Source organism: Lactuca saligna, chromosome 4, assembly GCF_052625555.1.
Source record: "Lactuca saligna cultivar CGN05327 chromosome 4, ASM5262555v1, whole genome shotgun sequence".
Lineage (NCBI taxonomy): Eukaryota > Viridiplantae > Streptophyta > Magnoliopsida > Asterales > Asteraceae > Lactuca > Lactuca saligna.
The window spans coordinates 202,985,403-202,994,927 of NC_136420.1; positions in this window are offsets into that span (position 1 = coordinate 202,985,403).

Consider the following 9,525-nt stretch of genomic DNA (forward strand, 5'->3'; position numbering starts at 1 on the left):
AACAATTATTGTATGTGTTTTGATTGGTTGAAATTTCTTTTTTCAATTAATGTTACAACATTTACCCTTCAACTTTATGCTTTTGTTCACAAACAACCCTTTCACTTTCTTTTAAATTTTTCATAACCCTGACATTTTATTACATATTATTAGTATTTAGTCATATGAATATTTTTTTGGCAGGAATGATCTCTCAACTATATTTGGGTCATTTTAAAGTTGCTTCATTTTTATCCTTGTTGGTCCCTCTACTTCGGTTGGTTATTTGTTGCATTATAGGTTCCTATATTTTCGTTTAATTGTCACTTTATTAGTTTTGCTTACAGATTCATTGATGTTTTTTATTTCTTATTTATTGTTTATAGATCAGTTAAAGAGGGAATGAATGAGCAACTCAAACTATAAACATTTTCAAAGAACAAACACTGAAAAAAATTGTCGTATCCGATCCCGCAACGCGGGGTTCCCCATCTAGTTGTTATATAAAATCTTGAACACTGAAACACATATTCTTTAAACCAAGATGATCTGAATTTACACAACTGGTTTTAAAATTTAGTATAAAGAATTTTTTGAATAAAGAGTTTCTCAATTAAACTAGACTATTATTAAAAAATAAATTGTGCTAAAGAGTATCTAATATTAGATTCTGTGAAAGAAAAAAAAAAAACCCAAGCAATTTATGCGCTAGTGAGTTAAAGCACCGAACAAGTGAAGCACGCAATTAAGATTTAAGTTTTAACCAATAATTGTGACGATGAAAAATTATCATATGGAAACTCGTCCTGTGTTATAAACGGAATGAGCAGAATGCAACCATATAACTTAATTACATAATAACTATCAATAATTATCGAGCTTTTATTTAGCGTGTAAGTAGTAGGAGTATTATAAAAAACATACTTGAAGAAGAATCACGTTCCACATTTGCTATCCAAATTGGGTTATTTTGCTTGCCCCCATTATAATTGATTGCTTTATGGAGAATCATTGATGGAATGGGATTTGTAGGCGATTTGAAGTCGATATATCACTAACCGACTTTATACATATTAGTGGGTAAACGAGGGCCCAAAAGAACATCAAGTGATGTTGCTTTGCCATTAGTCGTGCCCATGCTTTCAGTCCATCAACAGGTCCGTTTGTTGGTTTTTTTGACCAGAAACTGTTGTATCAAACGAGCTAGCGTTAAACCCAAAACCTGAAGGGCAAATAAAATACCAGGGCACATTCTTCTACCACTACCAAAAGGAAGCAATTCATAATGGTTTCCCTTGACATCAATATCCTTGTGACTTGTCAACAAACTCTTAGGCTTGAATTGGGTGGCATCTTGCCATATATTTGGGCCACGATGCAACTTGCAAAGATTTACCTAAAGACGAGTTCCTTTTGGAATGCTGTAGCCACCCACAATACAGTCATCCAGTTACTCATGAGGAACAAAGAGGCGTCCAGCTGGGTATAATGGCAAAGTTTTGTTGATGATCCCATCAAGGTAGACTAAGTTTTTCAGATCGAAAACGATCGTTTTAAGAGACGTGCTGTCCGATTATTGTTAAATCAAGTGAGTGTGTGGTCACTTTCATCTCACATACACACACACACACACACACACACACACACACATATATATATATATATATATATATATATATATATATATATATATATATATATATATATATATGAAGTATTTTCTATAAAATACGTGCGATGTGTTTACATATTGTTTGTTTATTTGAGATCCATGTTGAATGAAGTTTTTTTTACATGTTTAGAATGATTTAAATTGTATATGTATTTTTATCTATAAATATGTTGGGTATAACATGGATAAATGAAATAGTTGATGTGTGTTAAAATGATGAGAGGACTCGTTGTTGTTGTTGTTCCAGTCATCTGGCGGAGTATAGATGATGACCGCAGACTATTCTAGATAGTCCCGTAGAACACTAGCATGCTCGCAACCTATAGGTGTTTTTGAACTTAGTGTTCACCAAGTGTAGTCCCTCCCCCCTATGGTTTTCTTATTTGACATGTATTGCTGAGGAATTCCCCAAGCAATGTTGTCGCTCAGATGATGATCCTTAGAATAGGTCCCTTGTGATAGATGTTTAGGGACTTAAAGTGAGGATAATGGGAATGGGTAATCAGGTATATTGTTGGTTGATGAAATTAATATTTTTATTTATTGTGGGTTGAAAACCCTATATGTTCACCAGACTCCCAAGTCTGACCCACTCAGTTTTTTATAGTACAAGTAATGGACCCAAATCATAGTTGGATGATGAAGAAAGATTTTTGGATTATAGATCATTAGATGTAACTATCTGTTGTAAGCTCTATAATACACTGTTTATGCTTTTGTTTTGTATTGATGTGGACATTCTGAGTTTTGTAATGAAATGAAAAATACATTTCTTTACGAAATGCTTTGATAAATTTTTATCATATTTTCTTTTGGGACAAATTCCACATATTTTTATCGGAGAGATTACTCTGATTTTATTTTAAAAGCATAAACTAAATCGGTCTTTTCTGACCGAGAAATTGGGGGATGTCACAAGTTATTAGAAAATTAGGGCAGATATGCAATGATTTTTCAGGATGATATAAACAACGTACATCACTCGTTGAGTTTCACTAAATTGAGTTCTGCACAAAGTGAATATTAGTTGATTATCCCGGATACTGGATTCCTCATTGCTAATAAGTATGATGTAATCGTCTATTTTTTAAACAAACAAGGTTCGTCGACATGTTTTCAACTTTGGCATGGCCCGCAAGACATCTCACATCATAGATCTGTTGTTATCACCTTCGTTAATAGTGGTCATTACGTAAAAGTTAATTTACATGAATCACATCCAATACCTACAGTTTTGTCACTTTTGCGTCACCACAAATCAGAACGTGCCGCTGGATGAGAAAATATTGTATAATCCTCGACTTAATGCATACATTCCACCGAATTAATGTTTTTATATGAAACAAGGACTAAAATTGTATTCCCTCCGTCCAAAAATTATAGTCCATCATTCCTTTTTGGTTTGTCCCAAAATAATAGTCCACTTTTAAAAATAAATAATATTTTTACCAAAATACCTCTCGTTATTACTTAACCAACTAAGCATTTAATGGAACATTAAATGTAAAATAAGGACAAAACTATCGTTTTATTATATAAAGTTAATGGTAATTAATGTTTTTTTCTTAATTTGTGTGTTTTTTTGTCCGTGGACAATAATATTGGGACGGAGGAAGTAATATTTATAAACCATAGAGATACAACCTATTAATTTTTAAATTAGGGAAAAAATTGAAAATCAAACCAAAGCACAAGGATCATTTCTGTATATTACTCTAAACAAAAACATTCAAATAGTTTTGAAAAGTGGTCTATCATTTTTATATAATGTCATTACATTTTTAATATTTTTTAATAGAATTTACTGTTAATGGTTTTAAATACATGTTTTTGACTTTTTCAAGTGTATTTAAAATCCTCCGTGACTATGGGTAAAAAGAACACTCTTCATTTAGAAAAATCATCGACGGTAAATAGAACCGTGAAACATGCAATTTGATTCTAACAGATTTGCGATGGATCGACGATGAGTTAGTGACATGTTAACAACCCAATACCTAAGAACTGACCGTAGTAGTTATAAACAAAACATTAAATGAAAGAACGTAGTAGTTATAAATAAAACATTAAATGAAAGAACCATTTAAAAAAAAGCAATATAAACTCACAAAAATAAAAAATGTGATTTTAATGGTGCTCATTATCATGGTTTAGATTATTTGGAAACACTAAGAACAATTATTTTTTTAACAAGTGAACTCGGTGATAATAAGTCTTGATCTAACCAATGCGATCAAATTTTTGACTTTTGGCTCAACATCAGAAGTAGGAATGATTACCCTATCAATTAATTTATTTTTTACGTGCAAGGAATGATAGAATCTTCAATGGCAATATTGTTGATCCGATTAAGGTTGTCGATTCGATTAAGTCTATAACATTTATTAGGGTAAAACATAGATATGACAGATGTAGTATTAATTTGGGTGATTGGATTAGATCCTATTAAACTGTTTGTAAAAAAAGATGTTATTAGTTTATAACCAATTCAACCATTAAAAAAATGTAGAGAAATAGCTTTTATAAAGTAAATTATAATGAAATGTAAAATTCTTTAGTCATTTGACCAATCCATTTATAAATCTTTTTCAACCATATTATGTAATAGGCTTATATTTTATGAAAGAAAAATGAGTATCCTCTACCAAAAGCATCTTGCATTTTTTTACATATAAACTTTAACATTTGACACAAGCCTATTGCTTATTAATTTGAGTATAAAATATATGTATCTCACCCCCATCGAAGCCCACATGTTTTGATCACCTCTATTTCACGCATGATAATCTAAATATGATTAATGTAAAAAAGTAGATCGAACACGAAACGGGCTGTTTCAAATATAATGGAGGATACGCGGCGCCTTTATCCAACTAAACTAAGGGTCTGTTCGGCACCGAGCTTTTTGAAACGTTCGAGAGCTTCTAGCTTCTAGCATTTGACAAAACGCACCGTTTTGAACAGAAAACATTGTTTGGCACTACAAGCTTCCAACGTTTAGCTTAAATAAAACAGTCCAAATCCAAATGCTACTTCATGTAGCGTTTAACAAAACGCTAAAAGCTATAAGCTACCCGCTATAAGCTACCTGTTACCATCTAATTTTATCGAACACGCCTAAATGAATTATGTGCTATATTTCCAATAACATACTATTAATATAAATATTAAATAAAAAAATATGACTAAAACTCAGGCCCTATTTTTTCGAGGCCCTGTGCGGCAGCACGCTTTGCACCCCCTCAGGGGCGGCACTGCCACCCATCATATAACTCTTTAATGGATGTTCTAACCTCTGAAGCTCCAATATGCCCAAGCATTAGAGTCTTCGTTAAGAAAGAACCTCCAACAAAACCATCCTACACATTTTTCATCAATAGTCCCCATACGGAGCACGGCCAAACCCGACATAATTATAGGTCATGATTTTTGATTCCTTTGTTTTCAGTCGACATGCAAAGGTCTTCTCGTTGGTAGTAAAGCAGTCCTTAGCAATCGCTGCATCACTTACCACCAAAGCTTGATGAACGCCAAGCTTGATAGTGATGATAGGGCCATGTTTTTCTGCCATGACACCTAAAACCTTGTGAGGTAGCTCAGGTCCACCATAAAGGTTTAAGTGTCCGACAATCGACCATGCCCATTTTGCTTATGGTGACTTTAGGTTCTTCCCTGTGTTTTCCTTCATTCTGTGGAGGATAGGGCATTGTAAACGACGTACAAGAATAGAGACACTGATGGTTGCAACAATAATTGATACTAAGAGGTAGAACTCCATGGCTGAGTGAGCAAATTAAATGTGTGGTTGTATTTATTTGCACACCTAAAATGTAACAACCCAATTTTCACGTCCAAAAATTTCATTTTTATAAATTACTTTAATTCAAACCTTCGTAGGAAAAACATTGACATATCATAACATCTCATAAAATTATGTATAATGTCTGAAAATCCAAATCATAAAATAGTGATAATGTCATAGTACAATCCCAAGGAAATTCATAGTGCGGAATCTGGGGTGTGTGTATGATGTTTAGCTACCGCGCCGGCTCCTTCCCCTTCGCTGAAGAGGTACCTGAAACAAAACTGAAAAACTGTAAGCACGGAGCTTAGTGAGTTCCCCCACAATACCTCATACCATACAATATATTTTCAGGCAATTCTGGGGCGCCTGACTTCCTAGGTCAAACCATTTTGGGGTGTTTGACGTACCCAAGTCAAGCCATTCTGGGGTGCTTGACGTACCCAAGTCAAGCTATTCTGGGGTGCTTGACATACCTATCGGTCTATTTCACCTGACTACCGGGGACTATTTCACCCCTACTACTACCACATAATTACATAACATAACATAATATACTGTCACACAATTTTGGGGTGTCTCGCTTACCCAGGTTAAGCCATTCTAGGGTGCTTGATGTACCCGTCGGTCTATTTCACCCGACAACCGGGGACTATTTCATCCCTTACTACTACTACTACCACATAAAAACATATCATATAAGCACATAACATAACAGGTAGCAGCCAACCTAGATGAATATCACAAAGACAATCATCTAACATCTAACTCCTACTAGTGGGCTGGCATTGTGGTCGTCGACCCATCGCTACTGGAAGGTAACTCACCTCGAAAGGCTGACTGCTGAAAAACTGCTCGACAATTGACTGACTGCTGCTCCGGTAACCCTCCGGCTATAATCCCGCAAAACACTCAGTTAGAATATGATATCTACTCTTTAGGGTAAAATGACTATTTTACCCATAACCAAGTCCAAATCAAAGTCAACTTCCAGTTGAGCCGACTCGTCGAGTTGGGCCGCCAACTTGTCAAGTCCCTAACTCTTTACCCGTCCTTATCTACGACTCTACTCATCGAGTTCAACAACGACTCGACGAGTTCCCCCTTCTTTATGAACATCGAATGAATATTCATCCGACTCACCGAGTCGAATGAACAACTCGTCGAGTTCACTTTTATCTGATAAACACGTCATGTCCTTGACTCGCCAAGTTGTATGAACAACTCGTCGAGTTCATATTCAACTATAAGGAGATTGCCTTGGACTCACCTAGTCCGTTTTTGCACTCGTCGAGTTCCATTTACTCCAAATCTAAGGCTAAATCCAATACATTGGGTCACTCCCGTGGACCCTCTAAAAACCCTTCTAGTGCTCAACTGGGTTCCTTCAAACCTAAGCAGAAAAGGGGGAGTTTTGCCTCAGACTCACCGAGTCTGAAGAATGACTCATCGAGTCGAGCATGTCCAAGTGTCATTTCTAGATTTCCAGCGTACAACTCTTGACCAAAAGGTAGATCTAAGCTCCTTCAATCATTCTAGAACGTAAAGTTACAAACGTTACGTGCATGCATCGGACTTTGAGTTAAAAAGGACATAAAATAAGCTCTTATGATGCATGGGACCTTAGATGGGTGCAAAAGCAACCCCTAATTGCCTTGTGACTCCCTTAATTACTTAATTCTAAAGCCTCAACCCCCAACCATGCTTACAATCATGGTTGGTCACCAAAAATGGCTTATAAAAGCCCTAAATCTCCCCAAAAAGGGATCTAACAAATGAAAGAGCAAGGTTACAACTTTATACCTCCAATGAACTGTGGAAGATGCACAAACTCGGGTTCCCTTGGTCTTCACTTGTTTCCTCAAGCCTTTACCTCCCTCTTTATGGTCGCAACTAGCAAGATCCACTAAAATGCCTTAGTTCTTCTAAAAAACGGCTAGGGTTTGCTATGGGGAGTTCTGGAAGCATTGGGGACGAAAGGGAGGCTGAATAAGTGGTTTAAATAGGGTGCAAACCCTCATCCAAGGTTTTGTCCGGACAACACCTACTTGCCGAGTCCGGACGCGGACTCGTCGAGTAGGTCTTTAATCTTCTGTGTCCAATATGCTCCGACTCGACGAGTCGGACCTCAACTCGCCGAGTCGAAGGCCAAAATGCAATATACTATAATAAAATACATACCAGGAATCAGATGCTATATAAAAAGCTAAAATATTGTTTTTGTAATTGATAGATAATAACCGTAAATCCCTGTGGTGGTCCTTAAAAGATAAATCATGGTCAACCTTTAATAATAAAGTGGATTCTATCGATTTATATCTACATCTACATCAGTTTTTTGGACATATTTACCCTTGAGGGTAATTAAGTTAGTAAAAGATAAAACGGAAGACAAAAAAGTTTTATTCTTTTTAATCATTTTCCATTAGGCTCTATTTAATCACTTTGATAATGTGGACATATTGACATAATAGTAATGTACTTGCATTAATTTAGTTTTAATAGCAACATATTTATATAATTGCAATGTATGGGAGCAGGTTAATTTTTTTTTCCTATAATAGCATTGTACTTACACTTATTACTGAATTTGTTTCTAAGTAGAAAAATGTTACATAAATTGGTCCATGTGAAAAAAAAAAGAATACATAATTGGTCCATGTGCAAAAAAGATTACTTATATTTATATAACCAATAATGGAAGCGTACTTTTTCATAAACAAATAATAGCATCGTACTTATCTTGTTAAACATAAATAGAAATGTATATGCTTAATCCAATAATAAAAGTGTACTTGTATTATTTTATAGATTACTTGAAATAATAAAGTACGCCACTATTTTTTTCCAATCTAATTTTTTTTTCTTTTACCTTCACGTACATAGTCGCTTTAACCCTAGCTATGGGATCAGATATTGAATTTATATTATCATAATATCGAAATGGTAATTATTGTTATCTATTCTATTAAATTTTTTATTGTTTATATTTTATGTTTCTTAAATTTGGAAAATATTTTTTGCAAATACTATACTCTAGTTCAAAAATTCTACGAAAAATAAGAATATACCTAAAAACGGAATGTTATAATTAACACATCACCAAATGTACTTGCTCCCAATCCATTATCTATAAAAAAATAACTTTACATGAATGATCTAACTATAATTTGGTAGACTTGTCAAAATAAAATGCTATAACTGGAACAAATGAAAATTGGATGCTATAAAAGAGAAGAAAATAAATATATATTTTTTTAATTTGGTCAACCCAACCACCAGACGAGTATAACACTAATTAAGAAGGGGAGGAAAGGCAGGGAGGGAAAAGAATAAGGGGTATATAGAAGGAGAAAACAAAGGGATAAATGCGTTCTTGAGTTTAAGACGAGGGGGAGCACTACAACAACAAACATCTATAGGGACGAAACCTACTGGAATGCCAAAAGTCGTCCCTATAGATGACCTATAGGGACGACATATTGTCTCTATAGGGTTCACATATAATGTTTGACTTTTTAAGCTATAGCAACGACATATCACCTTTGTAGGTAAGGTAGTAATGAAAAATGTTTGGTGCCTTCTCTGAAAACTTATAAGGACGACATATTGTTTCATAAATAAATAAAATTAAATACATATATATATATATATATATATATATATAGATATTTTTTAGTCTATTTAATTGGAAAATAGAAAGCGATGCCGTTTTGTTTGAGGATATAGGGGACGACAAGTCATCCCCATAGGTATTAGAAGCATTTTTCCGCTTTGTTCCACTCTTCTCTCTCGCTCTTTCTGGAGGGTGATTCGTTTCTCCCCAACACCACATCGACGACCAGGTAACCACCTCCCATCTTCGTCTTCTTCTTGTTCTTCTTCTACTACTACTTCTACATCTAAACCGCTACCATCACTCTCACTTTCACACCCGTCTCCCCCCTTCACCACCCTCAAACTCTCCTCAAATCACATCTACACCTCATCCAAACCAGGGCTTCCGATTCTAATTGATTCCTTCTAGATTTTTATTATTTGTTTTCACGACTTCTCGTGGCCGGAAAATACG